Here is a 19,410-nt window from a genome sequence, read left to right as displayed (position 1 = left end):
GGCTGGGTAGCCTTTTAAAAAAATACATTTATTGTCATATTTCAAAATTTAGACTTATTTATTCTTGAAAATTTAGAAACTAGAGATGAGCAAATGCAAAAAAATAATATTACCCCACCACATTAAAATAATTGCTCTTGCTTTCTCTGATCTGTAAACACACACACACACGCGCGCACACACACAGTCTTCACCTTTTTCTAACTTCTAAAAACAGGACCCTACTCCCTACTGAATTTTGTGATCTGCTTTTCTCATTTAACAATATGTAACATACAACTTTCTGTGTCATTACTTACATATCTACAGGATCAGTTTGTAAGGTTACATAGTATTTCATCATTTGGAATGGCAGAGTTTTTTATATTTCTTCTGTTTGACATTCAAGTTGATTCCTTTTTTTTTCTTCACTCTTCTGCTCAATATGCAGTGAGTACCAGCACTGGTATTTGGCCAGGTGGCACTGACACAGTAATACAGCCTGTTCTGGCTCAGCTAGTGGGTACCTATTTCATCATAAGTTTTAATATCACCCTCAGAAACATTTTTATATAAATACATGGATTCCTTGGGATCCTTTTTTGGACTATTAGAATTTTAGGGTTATCAGAATTTAATATTTTTACAGATTTTGGTATGTTTTGGCAAACTGACCTCCAGAAACACAAGTACTAGGTAACACCAGGGTGGCCAGTGTGCAAAGCCCTTCTGAGCCAAACCCTTCCGGGGTATTCATTCAGGAAGTTTGATGAGGAGAACAAAGAACAAAATAAAACCTGGTTTAGAATCAAATTAAGATAGATGTGGACAATATATTAATTGGGGAACCTGGCAAGAAACCATGGCATTTCAGATGAGGTAGTTAAGGAGAACGTGGTGAAGGGGCTTTTCTTAAAGTGCAGCCAAATTAGGAGCAACCAGGAAGTCTGGTGAGCACCCTGGGGCTAGCAACAGCTGAGAGCTGTGGCTACCCAAAGCCAGGAAGGGCAGGGTTGGGGAGCAGGTACTGGGACCTGGACGAGAGCAGTCACTGCCTTGTAGCTATAGCAAAGGGCTGTCCCAGAAGAGTGATGTCCTTTCACACAGGAACACAGCCACTGCCAACCCACAGCATAGCAGGAAGGTTGCCAGGAAAGTAAACACCCCAACCTCATTCTACTCCCAGCTTTGACCTCCTGCCAGGACTCCCATTGGCTGAACCCACCTGGAAGCCAGAGGAAGCCCACTGATCCAGGTTAAACGGTGGCCCCCCAGGGCACTGAGCAGGAGGTAGAAGGGCCGCAAGGCTCTGGATAGGCACCCTGAGACAGCTGGCTGGCCCAGCCCTAGACAAAGGGCATAGGCACCAGTCTTTTCAAATCAGGGTCTGAAGACTGAGGGAAGGATGGCTTGAAGAAAAAGAAATTAAAGATGGCAAGGAAACGAAATCACAATTCTAGCCCCATCTTTTGGCTGTTGTAGGCGTTATCAGAGACATAGGGAGGTATGAGTCAGGAAATCTCTCCCCTGAGAGCATCCTGAACTGCATTTCACACTTGCCACCTCTTGCCATCCACTCCCAGCAGAGTTTTGCAGGTTTTCGGTAGCACCTGGGCACAGAACAGACAAAGGGAGGATGAGGGCGAGGTGGGGTGCTGGAGGAAGAATCAAGATGATCTTATGTAACTTACATCCTTATGAAAACTCGTTTTGCTTTTATTTTAAGGAGTGCTATTTATGAATTCTTTAGGGGGTTAAAAAGCATAAGAGATGGGTTTTTGATGAGATGTCAATAGAAAAATCTCTTAGCTCCTGAAATAAACGATGCTTCTGTTTTGGCTCCCTGTTTTTCAAAAAAGGCCATCTGTTTTCATAAACATCAACAAGAATCTCTAGCCACCTTTTCCCTCATAACCCTCTGTCTCCTTTGCACAAATGACAATATTCCCTTCATGATTCATTCCTGAAGACATTCTTCTGGGCTAAATGCTGCTGCTAAATTTGTACTTCAGTTTTCACTGTGAGAACCACATGATCCTTGCTCAGCCAGCAACTGCACTATTACAGCTTTCATTTCCCAAGTCCCAGATTGTTATACCCTTGGGTTCCAGTGGCTCCAGACTAGGCTTGATGCGACTGCTTTTCCCTGTTTCTTGAGGGGCATTTGAGGTCTTTGAGGGAGCCCAGTAAATAGCACCCCTCCTTCTACCTGAGTTCTGAACAAATCGAGAGACAAATAAAGGGTGACAGATGGAAGCCAAAATATCATGTATATTACTGATAGTGAATAATTTGGCTTCGCAAGCGAGCTCAATCAACTTGGTAATTGATCCAGGATTAGGCAATCCACCCCACCGGGTCATGGGCAGTGCTGGATGGGGGCAGAGGAAGAGCCAGCCCCTGGAGGAGCAGAAACGAATGTTGCCAGCTGCCAAGACGAGGAAGTGTGAGGCTCAGCATAGCACACTCGGTTTATTCTTCCTCAGTTTACCTCCAGTACAACTCACTCCACTATTTGTGGATAAAGGGTCAGAGAGAGGCCAGGGGGGTTACTAATGGGGTTCCCTTTACATGGAAATAAATACCAGGAATTAGAAAAAAGTTTTCCTCCCAGCCATGGTGTGGGTCACACAGAAGCTAAAAGACATGCCTTGCATGAGCGTAGTACATAAAATATACTCAGCAAATACTTGTTGACTTCTTGCGTTCATTCACTTAACAAATAGTTGTTGAACAAAGACATAGGGCCAAGATGAAGAGTTTAGCTCTTTCATTCTCGGTATAGTAGGGAGCTTCTAGCAGATGCTGAGCAAGGGAGAAACATAGTCAGATTTAAATTTTTGAAAAATTACTCTTGTTGCCTTTTGGAGAATGGATTATAAGGACAAGTGCAGACGTGGAGAGACAGATTAGGAGGCTTTCTTTCACTGCTGTCCAGCAAGACGTGATGATGTCTAAGACTAGTGTGAGCCCCAAGGAGAAAGTGGGGAATGGACAAGTGGGGAATAACTTGGAGATAGAGTTATCAGGACTTGCTGATGGATTGGAGTGAGGAGGGGGAGAAGAATTGAGAGTCACATGCAGTTTTATTTGAGCAACTGAATGGATTAGAGATAAAGTAGACAGGGAGGGACAGGTTTAGGGTAAATGAATGATGGTGTCCCTGGGCTACCCAGGCTCTTTTGGAGGCTTGTGTTGAGCTGATCATACATCCCTGTTTGTCTGAGGCAGTCCTGGTTTATACTTACTGACCCAGAATAATGATTAAGAATGCTTGCTTTCAGGGGCACCTGGGTGGCTCAGTCAGTTAAGCATCTGATTCTTGATCTCAGCTCAGGTCTTGATCTCAGATTTGTGAGTTCAAGCCCCACATTGGGCTCCATGCTGGGCATGGAGCCTACTTATTAAAAAAAAAAAAAAAAAAAAAAAAAGAATGTTTCCTTTCACCCTCAAAAGTGGCTTGCTTTGGATGATGAAGTACCTGGTCACTCGTGCTTAGAAAGAATTTTGAGCTACTAGAGAAATATTGCAAATGTGCTTTGAAACGTGAAAAATAGTGCGTAAATGAAAAACATCAATCAGCATTTGTTATGTTAATGAAGATTTGTCCAAAAGCTGCATCTTCTCTGCTCATTAACTTACACTATTATTTTAGGTTACCTTCTTCTATTGCCTGATTCACCTTCCACGCTGTGTGTCTCCCAACCCTGGCATGGAACTCTGTCCCTGCATCCTCTTCCTCTACCTCCTCCCTCTCCTCCCTGCTCCAGCCTTTCTGTAGGTGTCAATGATTTCTAAAACACATACTTCATTGCCCTATGGGGGTTCTCCGTTTGAAGGAGCCCAATGGTTAATGTTTTTTGTAGGCCAAGCTTTAAATACTACACAGTGGTTCCCCACTCTACCACTTTTTCTTGGCTAGGTTCACCTCAAGGAAGACTCAATCTTATAAAACAATCCTTATCTGTCCTGGCTCCCAGAGAACTTTGTGAAAATGGAAATACCCACTTTGCAACTGCCTTCCCTTCTTAAAAATGTCTAAATATACAGTTGTGCCCGCAGAGACTTTTGCATTTTACACAAATGCCATAGCTCTGTATATATGCTGGCTGAGGCATGTCCCAATTTGGAGGAGGACAATGGTAGGTGCCCTGGTGGTGGACCCAGCCCCAGTCCCAGTGGGACACCTGCAAAACACTCCCTTCTCACCTGTCCCGGTCTTCATCTCCTCACTGTAAAATAGGGGAAGGGGTCTCTCCCACCTTTGTAATTGCTTCCAACCCGCTACTTGTTTTCATGAAGTAAGAGGAAAACGTACTGTGCGATCATGATGCCTGTGGGCCCAGGGAGGATTATGGCACCGTCCTTATTTCTCAAGCTGAATTTCCAACTGATCTGAGCCCTGTGATCCTCTGATGGCTCCCCTCCCCCGCTTCTCCTTCCCAGCAGATCCTAAACCAAGGACATTTGCACCATCTGTGTGATGCTCATCCCTAAAGATCTCTCAGACTTTAGTATTAATTTATATTGTATTAGTTTGTTCGGACTGCTAAAACAAAGTACCACAAGCTGGTGGCTTATGTAACAGAAAGTTGTTGTTTAGAAGCCAGAGGTCTGAAAGCCAAGGTGTTGGCAGGGCCAAGACCTTCTGAGGTCTGTGATGGAGAGTGTGTGCCCAGCCTCTCCACTGGCTTGCGGTCGTTGGCGGGCATCTTCGGCCTTCTTTGGCTTCGAGACACATCGGCCCTGGTTCTGCCCTCACTTCCACATGGCATTCTTGCTGTGTGCACATCTGTCTCCAGATTCTTCCTTCTTAAAAATACAGCAGTCCTTTTGGATTCGGGGTCCAACCTCCTCCTGTACATCCTCATCTTAACTGATTATGTCTGCAATAACTCTGTTTTCATGTAAGGTCACATTTTGAGGTACTGGGGGTTGACTTCATGTGAGTTTTGGGGGACACAATTCAACCCATAAAAGCTGTTTTAGCTACAGTCCACTGCTATAGCTAACACCGCTTTGCCTCACAGACGACCACTGGCCCATAGCCAACTGTCCAGTGCTGGACTCCCCAATGTGGCAAAGTCTCATTTGTCCATCTTCCTACCCAAGTGTGGATGACCCTTGGAAGGAATGGGCCAGATTTTAAATAATCATTTGACACCCAGTCTTCCAGAGAAGAGCAGTGGCTTGCCCAAGGTGTGAAACAACTGGTATGTGTTAGAATTAGAACTAGGGTAGATGTCTCCTAGCTCCTCGTATGTGTAAAGTCTGTTTGGCTTTGGACCGTGTGTCAGGATATTCTGAATGTGTACCTTTTGCTGCCCTGGTCTCCAACCACGGTGGGACTGGTAGTGGCTTGTGGTTAAGTGTTGGCCTCATCATTGTTCATGGGGGAGGGAGGGTATCACACGGTCTGACACTGGATCTTGTAAAGAAAACCATCTCAGAGAGCCCGAGCATGACCAGAAATTTGTTAAATTAACAGTCTCTGGGGGAGTGTCAGTCACTGCAGCAGAAATGTGCTGATTAAAGAGACAGCTGTGGGGGGAGGGGAAGGCCTGGGAGACCTGGCTCGGCATCCACTGCCTATATGCACTGGCTTTGTGATGTCAGAGCTGGTTACTTAACCTCTCAGAGTTCCATTGCCTTCCCTCTCATGACCCACTCACTGACGTGGGTAAGGAGAGGAACCGAGCTGCTTTCCAATTGCTGCCAAGGCCAAGAGTCTGAGCTTCATTCCCAAATGAACTAGTATATCTGCTATCTATTGCTATATAATAAACCACCCAAAACTTGGTGCTTTAAAACAATTCTGTATTTTTGCTTCCCTGTCTGTGGGTCAGCTGGGCAGTACTGATGATCTACATGAAGCATGGCTGGGTTCATTCATCCCTCTGAAGTCAGCTTAGGGTGACCAGCCCTCCACATTTGCCAGGGACTGAAAGGCTTAAGTGGGTGTGAAGCATTCAGTTTTAAAGCTAGAAAGTCTGGGGGCACCTGAGTGGCTCAGTGGTTGAGTGTCTGCCTTTGGCTCAGGTTGTGATCCCGGGGTCCTGGGATCAAGTTCTACATCAGGCTCCCTGCAGGGAGGCTGCTTCTCCCTCTGCTTATGTCTCTGCCTCTCTCTGTGTCTCTCATGCATAGATAAATAAAATCTTTTTTAAAAAATTAAAAAAAAAAAAAAAAAAAAGGGATCCCTGGGTGGCGCAGCGGTTTGGCGCCTGCCTTTGGCCCAGGGCGCGATCCTGGAGACCCAGGATCGAATCCCACGTCGGGCTCCCGGTGCATGGAGCCTGCTTCTCCCTCTGCCTGTGTCTCTGCCTCTCTCTCTCTCTCTCTGTGACTATCATGAATAAATAAATAAAATCTTAAAAAAAAAAAAAAAAAAAAAAAATTAAAAAAAAAATAAAGCCAGGAAAGTCTGAGGCGAAAGTGGGGTGAGTTGGTTCACCCTCCATCAGCTGGTGGAAGGGCTGAGGGCTGATTGTCATGGAGGGTAATGGAGATATGAGGGGAGGGGTGACTGGGCATGTACCTCTTGTGGTCCAGGAGACTAGCCTGGGCTTGATTGCCTGGTGGCTGAGCAAAATGCTAAGAGAGCAGGAAGACATGAGCTCAGAACTTGCACAGGATCACTTTACCTCATCCTGTTGGTTAAAGCAAGTTACGAGGTCACCCCCGATTTAACAGACAGGAAAATGGTTTCCACCTCTTGATAGGAGCTGCAGTCACATTGCAAAGGGGGATGTGGATACAAGGAGGGCAAGAAATGTGTCAATTTTACAATCAATCTACTACAAACACTAAGAGCTCTGCTTTCTGCAGCAGTCAGATACCATGTCTGCCAGCCCCCAGGATACCAGGAGCCCCAAGTGTGATGATGAAGCAGAGCAGGCTTTGGGCCTCCCAAAGACTCATCTTCGTGTCTTGCTTTTTCCCCCATCCTCTTAGCCCTAAATGGAATACCTTTCTTCATTGCCTGGCCAACTCTTCTCTTCTGGAATGCAGCTTGGTAGTCACTTCCTCCAGGAAGCCCATCCTGACCTCCCATGGGTTGAGCATCCCCTCACCCTCCCTCCACCAGCCTACCACCTCATGCTCCCATAGCCCTCTATGCTTCCCTGTATCACAACACGGATCACTAGTACCAGCACTGCGGAGCCTGGGAACTCCTTGCCCTCAGGGATGGTTGGATTCGTCTCTGCATCCCAGTACCCCACTGAGGGCATGGAGCAGAGCACATGGAGCTTTAGAAGTGGCTTGAGGTTACTGCTAATTAAAGGCCCAGTTTGAATGGGAGCTCGGGTCTCTTGAGCCCCAAAGTTATCGTCCTGGCCCCCTCCACTCAGGCAGGTCTAGTCAGCAGTACACATCATCATCCTGCCCCCATCCACCAGCCACAAGACAATGATCTAACTGCGGCCCCAGCTCTGCTAACTGGTTCATGCTTTTTTGGGCGTTGGCGCCATCAACGGTGAGAGTATACACACAGAATGACAATAATGATGTGGCTGTCAGTGTGGAAGTCAGACCTGCATCAGGCTCTACCAGCCACAGTGGTGTGACTCCTTCTTTATTTTTAATTTTTAATTTTTATTTTTTTCAGAATCCCTGCAGGCCCTATGGACACAGAAGGAGCCAGTTTGGGGAAGGAGAGAACCAGGCAGTCCTGGATCCTCCTCCATTGGTCTCTCATCCTGGGCCCCAAACTGAGGCTCTCTCTGTATCCTGCCCATTTCCCCTCCTGCCTGCCCCTTCTCCTCCACCTGTAGCCACCACCCTATGTGAGGCCAGTCCCTTCGCTCTAAGGTTCAAACAGCCTCTACACTAGGCTTTCTGCCTCCACATTCACACATCTACCTTGAAGTCCGAGTGTACTTTTAAATGCAGAAGAATGTGGTGATTAAGAGCAAAATGCAGGAGCCAGACCGTCCAGCTTTTGCCACTCCTGGCTGGGTAGCCTGGGTCATTTTCTTAACTTCTCTGAGTCTCCTCATTTGTCAGTGAAGATAACGATAGCACCTTTGTCTTAGGGTTGCTTTGAGGATTAGCTGCGGTGATATGTGTATGGTGCAGTCGTGCTCAATATATGTTAGGCATTAATGTTATCATCCCTACTTTGTTTCAGACCCTTTAATGGGTCCCCAGTGGCCACAAGTTGAAGTTCAAGCTCCTATTACAAAGATCAGGCTTTTGCCCTTTATGTTTTCCCCTTCTCCCTGCCTTGAACACAGATACAATGCTTGGAAGTATAGCAGCCACCTTGCAACTGAGAGGAAAATGTTAAGGATGGCAGAGCTGTAAAGGATCCCGGGGCTTTAGTGATACTGTTGGACTGCTGTGCCAGCCTGAACCACTTTCCCCAGACGACTTATTGCATGAAAAAAATAAACTTCACATTCGTTCAGGAGGGCAAGGGGAATCCTAGCTTCTAGGCCTGATGTTCATGAGTCTCCATAAGCTGGTCCCTTTTCCCTCTGCAACCTCATTTCTGAAATCCTCTTCCACCCCCCACTCCTCAACTTGATGTTCTAGCCATACTGAACTAGCTAGCTGGAGTTCCTTCCACACACCAGTCCGTTTGGTGCCTCTCAATTCTTTTTTTTTTTTTTTTGCTTTCCTCACTTTAATTCTGTCTGGAACTTCCTGACCCTCTCATCTGTTTTCTGCCTGGAAAGCTCCTATTCATCCTTCAAAACCCTGCTCTGAAATCAACTCCTCTGTGAAGATGTAACTGGCTTTTCCATTCTTGACAAATTAATCACCACCTGCCTACAGAATTGAGATAGTGTCTGAGTTTGATTCCCACCTCTGCCATCTACTAGTGACTAACCTCTCTGTGCCTCAGTTTTCTCAGGAGTTAAATGAAGCAAATAATAGGATTTTATGAAGGTTAAATAAGATAATAAACATTGGTAGACTTAAAACAGCCAATAGCATATACTCAATAGATGTCAGTTATCATCCTTTTCACCATTCTTATGCTTCCAGGTATGTCATCCCTACTCGCTCATAAATCTCTCAAGGGCAGGGCCCTGTCAGATTCCTCTCTGAAGCTCCTGTCCCTAACACAGCATCTGGCACACACAGGGGACATCAGGAACTGGGCTGACTTAGCCTTTGAAATTTTCTTAGAAAGCCGAGCATGTTCCATCCCCTTGGCATTGCCAGAAATGGAACTGATGAGGCCTGGAAGAAGAAATAACCTCCACTTCCCACTCTGGGACCTTTCTTAGTGAGATTGCTAGTGGAGCCTTTCTTGACCTATGTATGTCTGTCCAAGGAGATAAAGGTGGAAGTCCTCCACGGAGTGGAAGGGCCATTCAAACACTGTCAGCACCACAGCTGCTGCTGCTGCAGATTCATGACAGCAGTGTGCATGGAGTGTAAGCCAGTGGAGCCTGTTCTGGGTTCCAGTCCCCTCTGGATCTGGTCAGAACCCAGATGAACCTCCCTATTCAGAGTGAAAAAGGTATGTCTGATTCTCCCATGTTGTCAAAGTTAGGCAAACCTGGGTGCCTCTGGCATTTTCTAGCTTTGTGGCTTAGATATATGATTTCAGCTCTTTGAACCTCAATTTCCACATCTGTTAAAATGGGTTTAGAGCATAGGATTGTTGTGAGGATTAAATGGAACAGCTTAAGTAAAGCACCTGGTACAGAGTCTGGCATTCAGTAAGTGCTCAACAAATGTCCCTTCCCTTTTCTCTCCCACGCTCTTCCTCCCAGCCTACCTGTGCAGTTGGGCCAAGAGGAGTCCCGTCATCCCAACAACAGGGGCTTGGGTGTGTGATAAGCAGGCTGGTACTCAAAATTAAACATGCTGCGTTCACCCAGGAGGTGCTCTAGGAGCCCCCAGGCAGAGGAGCCACACGGTGCTTGCATATACAACTCGCTTGAAACATAACCCAAGCTGCAGAAACGGTCCCAGCGGGGCTGAAGAATCACCTGGTCTTGTGCGAACATGGACCATGGTGACTTGACCGCACTGCATGGGTCGGCCTGCTGAGCAGCCGACTGGAACTGCTAGCACCAGGAGTCCCCCCAGGGCCCCGGCCAACTGCCCTGCAGCTAGGAGGGAGACCTTCCAGGGTCTGCTAGGCAAAGCCTGGAAGCCTACTGACCTAACCAGACGGGTGTCTGAGCAGCCATAGGGGATGGGGGAGGACTCAGCAGGGACTCAAGATCTCATCTCATCTAGGTCTTAACCCTAGAGGCTTGTCATTTCATCTCTCGGACACTTGTTTCCTCGTCTGCAAAATGAGACTAAGGAGGACTCAACATAGTAAGTATTGGGATTCCAGGGGAGAAGATAATACCCACCTTCCAATTCATTGTAATAGAGGAATCAGATACATAATAACAATAGTAAATACATAACATTCTTGGCACAGGTTAGGTGCAAACCTGTAGCTAGCACTTACTGTTTGTCAAGCTCTGTTCTGAGCACTTCACAATATAATGTAATGCTCATGATAATTCTATAAGGGAGGTATTGCTATTATCCCAATTTTACAGATGACAGCACCAAGGTACTGAAAGTTTCATTAATTTGCCCCAAATCTTACAACTAGTAAATGGCCAACCTGGATGGAATGCTGGGTGGCCGGCTTTCAGAGGCCGTGGTGTTGAACAGTACATGGCTCTCATGACAATGGAAAGTACACAGTGCAACTTCAGCTCTGTAGCTAGAGGCATCTGCTAACCCCTAATTCACCCTGGAATTAGACAGCCTCTCCATTCCATGGAGAAAAGGAGAGGTTCACTTTCTGTAGGCCATTTGGGGGTAGGGGTGGGGGGGTGGCAAGACAGGTCCAGTTCTGCCTTCCAAATCTGCCTGTCTAATAGCTGCCACTCCTCTCAGAGCACATGTTGGCTTCCTAGCTCTGCCGTGACAAATTGCCATAAACTTGGTGACTTAACACAACAGAAATGCATTCTCTCACAGGCCTAGAGACTAAGAAGTCCCAAATGCAGGTGTGGTTGGTAAGGTTGGTTCCTTCTGGAGACCCTTAGGGAAAATGTATTCCATGACTCTTTCCTCGCATCCTTGTTGCTCCTGCGCTGCGCATGCATCCCTCCAGCGTCTGCTGCATCGTCATACGACATACGACAGTCTCCTCTGGGCCTTGTCCTGTCCTTTTCCATCCTCTACAAGGATATTCTCATTGAATTTAGGGTGCACACTAATAGTATAAGAACGTTTCTAGATGTTTATCTTAATTACACCTGCAAAGGCCCTGATTCCAAATAAAAACCCTGATTCTAAGGTTCTCAGCACACATGGATTTTGGGGGGACATCCTTCAACCACAACATGGAGATCAAGTGAGGGAGTAAGAGAAGCCACGAGTATTTCTCTAAAGGCAGTTTCTCCATAAGGAAACATGATGCAGGAGTTCCTCCCATCTTAATAGGTACTGGGCTGTTGTTTTTGTTTTGTTTTGTTTTGTTTTTTAATGGAAAGTGTAACAACAGTGGCCAAAACCTAACAGATGCTTGTTTCTCTTGCACATAAAAGCTCAGCTGGGGAATGGAGAAGTTCTGCTTCACAAGGTTCTGCAGGGACTGAGGCTTGTTCGGTCTAACTGCCCTGCCCTGCCCTAGATATGCCCTCAATCCCAAAGACAGCGATGGCTCACAGAGGGGGCCATGCTTTAGCCGGCAGGTGGTGCAACAGGAAGTGGAGGGTACCCAGCTTCCTTCTAAGAGCGCGACCAAGAAGTTGCGTATGACACCTCCACTCACCCCATCGGCCAGAACTTAGCTGGTCACACCTTGCTGCAAGGGAATCTGGGAAATCTAGTCTTGCCTGACCAGCTAAATCTCAGGGGATTCTATTTTCTAAAAGAAAGACAGGGAGATTGATCATTGAAGATCAGCTGGCATAAAGTATGGGAAGCCCCTGGCACGTGGTAGGTGGTCAGCAAATGATGAGTTTGCTCTTCCGCCGTGATATTGCTAATAACATCTCACTGGCCCCGTGCCAGCAAACCTCTACATTTTCCATTGACCCTGTCACCTATCACAGTAACCCAAACCCAGACCAATCATGACTTCATATTCTTGAGACAGTCCACTCCTTTCCATATTCCTTCACTTGGCTCGCAAAGTCTGCTGCTCTCCAGGCCTGCCTGCCTCCCTCCCTTCAAGCTCATCCCTGGACTCCAGTTTATAAAGCCGTGGAGGGAGGCTCTCAAGTTCCCTGTAGCTCTGCCTGCCAGGAATCTCCTGTGTCTTGGAATCTGAACCCCCAGGCACTGCACGTTCTGCCCATGCTGAGTGGTTGCCTTCCTGCATGCTGGAGGAGTTCGTGGAAAGAATTCTCTGGCATTAGAGGGTGAAAGTCAAAACAGTAATTACAAGAACATCTGCTCCTGAGTGGAAAGCGTATCCTCTGAACACTAGGACACATGCCTGCACAGTTCAGCAAGCTGGATGCTGAAATGGAAGGGAATGTCCTGGGAGCGAGGACTAATGGACCCAGCCAGGATGGAGGCTGTGTTTCCTGGCAGGATGCTGTGCTGAGGAGTGAGGAGGAGCAAGTATAGGTGGTGAGGGGCTAAGTGAGTGAGTACAGGGCAGAGGGAGTGAGTGAAGGAAGGGAAAAAGGAGTGAATCAATGAGTAAATGAAATATAAGTGAATGAATAAGTGAATGTGATTTTGAGTAAATTAATAAGTGAAAATTTGAGGAAATGAATATGAACAAAGGAATGAATGAATGAATGAATGAATGAGTGAGTAATTAAGTGAAGAGCTGAAAAGTAATGGAGAAAGTGATTGAGTGGACGTGGGAGTGAGCCAGCAGTTGAATTACTCTTCTTGGCAGACAGGATTGGCAGCAAGACTGGAATTATGGGGCAAGACTGGAACCTGAATCCAGATGGAGGCTCAAGGTCAGGGTTAGCTATGCCAGCTCCTAGCTAACATAGTAGAACCAAGGCTCAAACCCTGGCTGTCTCGAACCAAGGGGTGTCTATAGCTTCCTGTGCTTTGGCTGATGTAAATATACTTTGTAGGGGAAAAAAATGAACCTCACCTTCCAAAATGAACCTTAGCAAAATTGTCTGGTGCAGCTAAAAAACCTTAAGGTCCTCCAGGTATTTTGTATTTATTGCTGTGATTCCAAGGTAGATTTTCTTACTTTAGGTTATGTGCATTGGCCAGCAAATTTGCAGAAAGTCCTGAGGGAGGGACCAGACAAGGCATCCAAGGGTAGGGGGGCAAATTGCCCAGGATGCAGGAGGCAGGGTTCCTGGGTCCCCTGTGAACTGTGAACCTCTGAGAGCAGAGGGAAGCTGAGCTAGTGTTGGGCTTGCTGGTAGGACAAGCTTTGGGATGAGTGCCTTTTCCCTTTTCCCCTGGGCCTGGGCTAGTAGAATGTTCTGCTCAGGAAGTTTTGATCTCTCAGTTCATTTCAGCCATGCTTTCTTAGGCACTTGCTGACTGTGCATTGCTATAGATACAATGACAAGAGCATACAGTCCTAGGCCTCGTGGAATTCAAAGCAGTGTTGCCAACAAACAAACCCACCATACGCTATAGTGTAATTGTGGTGGCAAGCAGGGGGCTGCAGGACCCCAGAGAGGGGAAGGTCAGAGAAGGTGTCACAGGGTGGGTGGCCCAGGACCTAGGCCTTGGAAGAGGGCCAGAAGTTTGAGACAGTTCAGGCAAACACACAGCATGAACAGAGTCATGGAGGGATGAAAGGATCGTGAATGTCCATGAAACCCATAGCTCTGAAAACTGCATGGCTAGCTAGCAGGAGAGGGTCCTGCTGAGTTCCAGAAGGCAGGTCCTAGGTCTTATTCACCACTACAGCACAGTGCTGCGAGCACAATTCTGGGTGCATAGAAGATGTTAGTAAGCATTTGTTGGTTACGTGCATGCCTGTATGAAGGTGTGAAAGAAGGAGAAAGCCAAGCGAAGGGGGAGAAAGGAAAGTAGAAAGTACAGAGAAGTCAGGGGCTTGCTCTGAGTTGTCAAGCAGGTTGCTGGGCAAAGCCCAGGGTTTTAGAGACCTGTACAAGGGGAGAAGGTCCAGGGAAAGTTGGGTCTGTGGGTGACCTGCAGTCATGCCCCAGTCAGCACCTGGCTCACCGTTAGCAGTAGAGGTATTTTGGATAAATGGGTGAAGCTTGATATCTGTTCTTGAATGTGTATAAGAATAAGACAGATAAAGTTACATAACATGGACAGTGGCCTGAGCACCCCTCAGCCCTTTTTTGGTAACTAATTACAAGCTGAAACAGCCTTCTAAAATGGTCTTCTCTAGCCTCCTTCTATTATGGGTGAGGAAACCGAGGTGAGAGAGAAGTGGTTTGTCCTTCTGCATTTCAATGGATGGGATTTACATTTTTGATTGAAGACCTAGAAGCCCAAATTCTGTTTCTTGCACCGCCACTGTTTTCTTCATTGAAATGAGTGATCCCTCCTTTCCTACCCATCCCATTCGCTGCACAAATACTCAGCACCCCCTGTGTTGGGTTTTGCCCCAAGTTCTGGGGGAGAAGATAGAGAAGTCATCCCCCTACCCTGCCCAGGCCCTCATCCAGATCACATTATCTCAACTCCTGTCAGGTAATAATTTTGAAACTGCATATCTATCTGCCATTCCACCTGACTTTAAGCTTCTCAGGGGCATTTTTTCATTTTTATGCTACCTTTAATTCTTTCTGGAGCAAGATGGAGAGTTGAAGCATATGTTAATTTATGTATCGATTATTTTTTTTGTCCTTTGGACCCAAAGCATCTTGCCCTGGTAGGCATCCACTAGAGATACCCACTTGTTTGATTATCAAAACAAGCAGATAATCTCCCAAAGGGTGAGAATCACACCGGCAGGGGAAGCACAGGGGTCATGGAAGCTGAGAAGATGGGCTTCCAATCTAATCAGAGAGAGGGTGAGGGAGGGTTTTGGAAAGAGGTAACCTGCATCTTCCAGGACAGGCAGGCAGTATTACCCAGAGGATGATTAGATGGCAAAGAGAAAGGGTCAGGGTGCCCAAGGCTTGAGAGAGCCTGGTCCACTTGAGGGTCTGCTAGGGACTTCTGATGATGCCAGAAGCACACGCTTCACCTCTCCCCACTCCATGACTCCCCAATAGGGCATGTACTACCCACAATAAGAGGGGGACTGAGTACTACGTTTCCTGTGCTGGCAAGCCCCTGGCACATGGCTCTCCCACACACGGGACTCTGTGAATGGGGCTGCGGTGCCAGCTTCTGCTGCAGTGGCCAGCATGCAGGGCACAGGCTACAGTCACTTCCCCAGGCTGCCAGTCCAGCAGAGCCCGAGCTCAAGCCTAGGCCCCGTCCCTCTGGAGCCTATGTGTTGACCTGGCCATTCTGGGGAGTGCCATAGACCAGCCTTGGTTTTGTTTCATTTCTGTTTTTTCCTCCCTCCCTCCCTCCCTCCCTCCCTCCCTCCCTCCCCTCCCTCCCTCCCCTCCCTCCCTCCCTCCCTCCCTCCCTCCCTCCCTCCCTCCCTCCCTCCCTCCCTCCCTCCCTCCCTTCCTTCCTTCCTTCCTTCCTTCCTTCCTTCCTTCCATTCTTCCATTTTATTTATTTATTCATGAGAGACACAGAGAGAGGCAGAGACATAGGCAGAGGGAGAAGCAGGCTTCCTGCCGGGACCCTGATGTGGGACTCAATCCCAGGATCACAACCTGAGCCAAAGGCAGATGCTTAACCACTGACCCACCCAGGTGCCCCTAGTCCCCTAGAAGGCAACAGGTAGGTAGGCTGGGTTGGTTGGGGGGCAGCGGATGGAGAGGAGTTAATGGAAGTCCAGGAACCCAATCAAGAGGCAAGTTCAGAAACTAAATGTGACCCAGATGCACATCTGCATGCTTGTAACCCAGATTTCAGGAAGAAAGCTAAGGCCAGGATATTCTTAGAGTGGAAAGGAGGGAGGGAGGGAGAGAGGGGGAGGAGGAGGGCAAGCAAGCTAGCAAACTCTGCTTGGAAGCAAACATCAACTATTATTTAAACATCAAATATTATTAGAGGAAAAACCAGCAGGTTTCCGGAGCAAGCACTCCAGAATCTATCTGGATAGGTTGCTCCTGCTCTGGGGTTAATATGAGGAAATAGCATTCTTAAGCACCCATATTAACCTGTCTGTTGTTCTATGGACTGTGACAGCTGCATTTTACATCTTAATGGCTAACCATTTATTTCATGCAAAAAAAAAAAAAAAAAATTAGCCCATGAAGCAGCTACTCAAGGCTGGAAGCTTTGCCCCCAAGAAATGGGTTTCAAGGCAGAAGCTCCAAGTAGGCTTTAAGTGGGTTCCTCAAGAAGCCCCCACTGTGCGCCCCCTTCCATTTACACAGATCCTCAGGCTGCCTGCCTTTTCCAGGTACCCTTCTGGCTTGCCTCTCTAGCCCTTCCTCTGGGCTGTTGTGGGCTCTCTACAGAGAAGAGCCACTCTCTTTGATAACAGTTCAGCCACAGTGACAAATCAAGATATGGAAGGGTCCACGTACTGAGAAAAGGCAGTGAGAGCAAGGAGAGCAGAGGAAGAGGACCAAGCTGGACCAGCTTCCACAAAGAGAAGGGATGTGACCTCTATCAGCAGAGGAGGGTGAGGAGGGATCTCAAGAATAGCTACACTTACATTGTACCAACCACCTGCCTGGCTCTGTTCCAGGAACTTTAAATGTATTATTTAACCCTCACAACAACCCTTGGGAGGGAGGCACAATTATTATCCCTTTTGAGGTAAAAGAAGAAACTGGGGCCCAGAGAAGTGAAGTGCAAGTGATACAGCTCTGAGTAGAGTGGCCAAAATTAGACTGAGTATTCTGGGTCCAGAGTCCATGATTTTAACCCGATGCTTAAACCCCCTCCAACAAACCTTCACATCTAAGAAGTATTTATTGAGCGCTTGCTACATGCCATGCACTGCTCTAGATGCACAAAACAGATACAGATTAATTGAGGGCCACTGTGTGCCCGGCCCCCTGAAGACATCCCCTGAGGACATCCTGTGAAAGAGGCAAAAATGGACACTGCCCATTCTGGCTGGGGAATAGACATTCATCAGTCGTGCAAGTAAGTATATAATTACAAGTGCCCTGAAGAATGTAGAGTAGAGGAAGCTGTCCTGGCCTGAGGGGCAGAAGCAGGTGACTCCTGGAAGAGGAATGGGCATTTGCTCCAGGAGGATAATGGCTTGAAAGATGGCTGGTTTGCATGGAACTCAGCAAACAAGGGGTGGGGTGGGGGGGGAGATGGCGTTAGCCATGGGGGTTGGAAACAATGTAGAAATTTAATGTTTAGTGAAGTGCAACAGGAAGTTCTTGAGGGGCTAGAACGGGACCCTTTAGTGTTTGGCACAGTTTCCAAAGCTTTTTCCATCTGCTTTTTGTGGCCTGAAAGCAGTCTGGTAAAGCAGACTAGTTTAAGGTTCTTGTCCCGGCCTCATAGAACACTGAAGTTCCTCCAAAATGATCACGAAGAGTTGGAAGAGCGAGGCTGAGGGTCTAGGTCTTCCTGTGGCAGGGGCTCCAGGGCTGGCCAGAGAGGAGACAGGAGGCTTCCCCCCTGCACGCGGTGTGAGCCCTGGCGCCGGTTGACGGGGTGGGGACTGGGGTGCGGGGGAAGCTTGCGGGGTTTGGGCCGGGGCTCTGATGTGGGAGGGCCCCGTGCTGTGCCTGGCACACGGTAGGTGCTCAGTGAACGCCCATGCCCCTTCCTTTAGCTGGAGGAAGCGCGGCCTTGGTTTTGCACACCGCCTGGCCACCGTCTTCACTTTCTGTGTTGGGGCGTGTTCTGGCAAGTGTTTGGCGGGTTTGGTTGCAGTGCATGAGAGAAGAGACAAATTGCGTGTGTTCCTTGCCCAAATCAGGGTCCCTGTTTTCTACTTCCAGAATGCCCTGCCTGGAGATCTTGTAAAAAAGTGAATGGGCTTGCCTCTGCCTGGACTCTGTAGAGGAAACCTTGAGAAGACGACTTTCTAAGTTTTCTGCTGCCCTGCCCCTGCTCCCTACTACAGTATCCTGTAGTGCTCTGGTCCAAAACATTCCTCATCAGAAAAAGCTTCTTTGGAAATTTATCCACCCAACAAGAATCACTAGCATTTACTCACAAAACCCTTTTCGTACTTTTTTTTTTTTTAATTCCCATAATAATCTGGTGAAGTAACTACCTATTTATGGAAGGGACTTGAAGTGGTTGTTATTTGTGGCACATGGTAAACAAAACCCAAACATACATCTTCTATGATCCCGGTCTAGTCTTCTCTCAGCTGTGTCATAGCATTTCTCTTGGTCCCATCCTTTGATACTATTGTCTGCTCAGAGACATCATGACCAACTTTAACCAGCCTTTGGGTTTTCCTGATTGTTGGGGGGCTGATTTTGGCTGTCTTCCTGGTTGCTGGAAGAATGAACAAGGACCCTTTTGGGGGATATATTACAAAAGTCATACTTCCTGGGGAGCCCAGAGTTCAGAGTTGCAATCCTTTCTCTGGCACATCCACCAGACATGGGTAAATGGATGCCGGCCAGTGTTAAAATTGTGGCATTCGAAGAGGGCAGAGGAATGTGGCTGGCTCCCAACCTCTTATTTTCCCATTCTACTGGAAGGTCGTGTTCATTCGAGCATTTAAACCAAAAATAAATTATTGTAATCCATTTGCTAATTATACCATGCTGAAGTTCTAGACGCTGTAAATTGCTGCCCTGATATATCTAGATGAAGTTTCTGGGAGTTTATTTTTAGCCATTCAGAAAGCACTCAGTTTCCTAGAGGCTTCATTTGCAAGTCTAGGAGGGGACAGGGAAAATGCATCTGCTCAGTCCTTCTTGCCCTGTGACTTGGTTGGGGTCACTTAACCTCTTTGGCCCTCCTCCATAAAGGCCTGCGGTTGTAGTAGCTGATCCTGAAGCCCTATCTGTCTTAAAGCTCTAACTCGTTTTGTGACTATGGAAACTAGAATGTGTCCAGACCTAGTTCTTCCCTGCCTCATTCATCCTGGTGAATGCCAAAAACCACCGCCCCAACATGTTTGTGAACCATAGAACACTGGCCCGCAGAAGCCTCAGGCTCAGTGGATACATGGTCCTGCTGTTTTGATCCTTGTATCTTGTGGGGTGAAGAGAGGAAGGATTTTGTGTTTAGCCCCTGCTTTGTACATAAAACACTGCTGGGTGCTTGCACATGAGTGATTTTTAGACAGCCTCCCCCATTCAAGGTCTGATTTGCTCAGTCAGTCACTCATGAGCCTCTGTGTGCCAGCCACTGGACTTGGTTCAGAAAACTTGCACACCTAGGTGGCTCAACTGGTTAAGCATCTGCCTTCATTTTGGCTCAAGTCACGGTCCCAGGGTCCTGAGATCGAGCCCCACATTGGGCTCCTTGCTCAGCAGAGAGCCCGCTTCTCCCTCACCGTCTACTTATTGCTCCCCTTGCTTGTGCGCT

The 19,410-nt window shown here is 47.4% G+C and overlaps 1 protein-coding gene across 4 annotated transcripts in view; it reads left to right on the top strand.

Moving 5' to 3' along the window:
• TENM4 (teneurin transmembrane protein 4) overlaps positions 1 to 19,410 on the top strand; it is a 2,712,352-nt gene that overhangs the window by 2,250,164 nt on the left and 442,778 nt on the right. The gene's annotated exons all lie outside the window — the stretch shown is intronic.

Source organism: Canis aureus, chromosome 23 (genome assembly GCF_053574225.1).
Source record: "Canis aureus isolate CA01 chromosome 23, VMU_Caureus_v.1.0, whole genome shotgun sequence".
Lineage (NCBI taxonomy): Eukaryota > Metazoa > Chordata > Mammalia > Carnivora > Canidae > Canis > Canis aureus.
The sequence above is the reverse complement of the archived record's forward strand: the minus strand, read 5'-3'. Positions and strand labels throughout refer to the sequence as shown.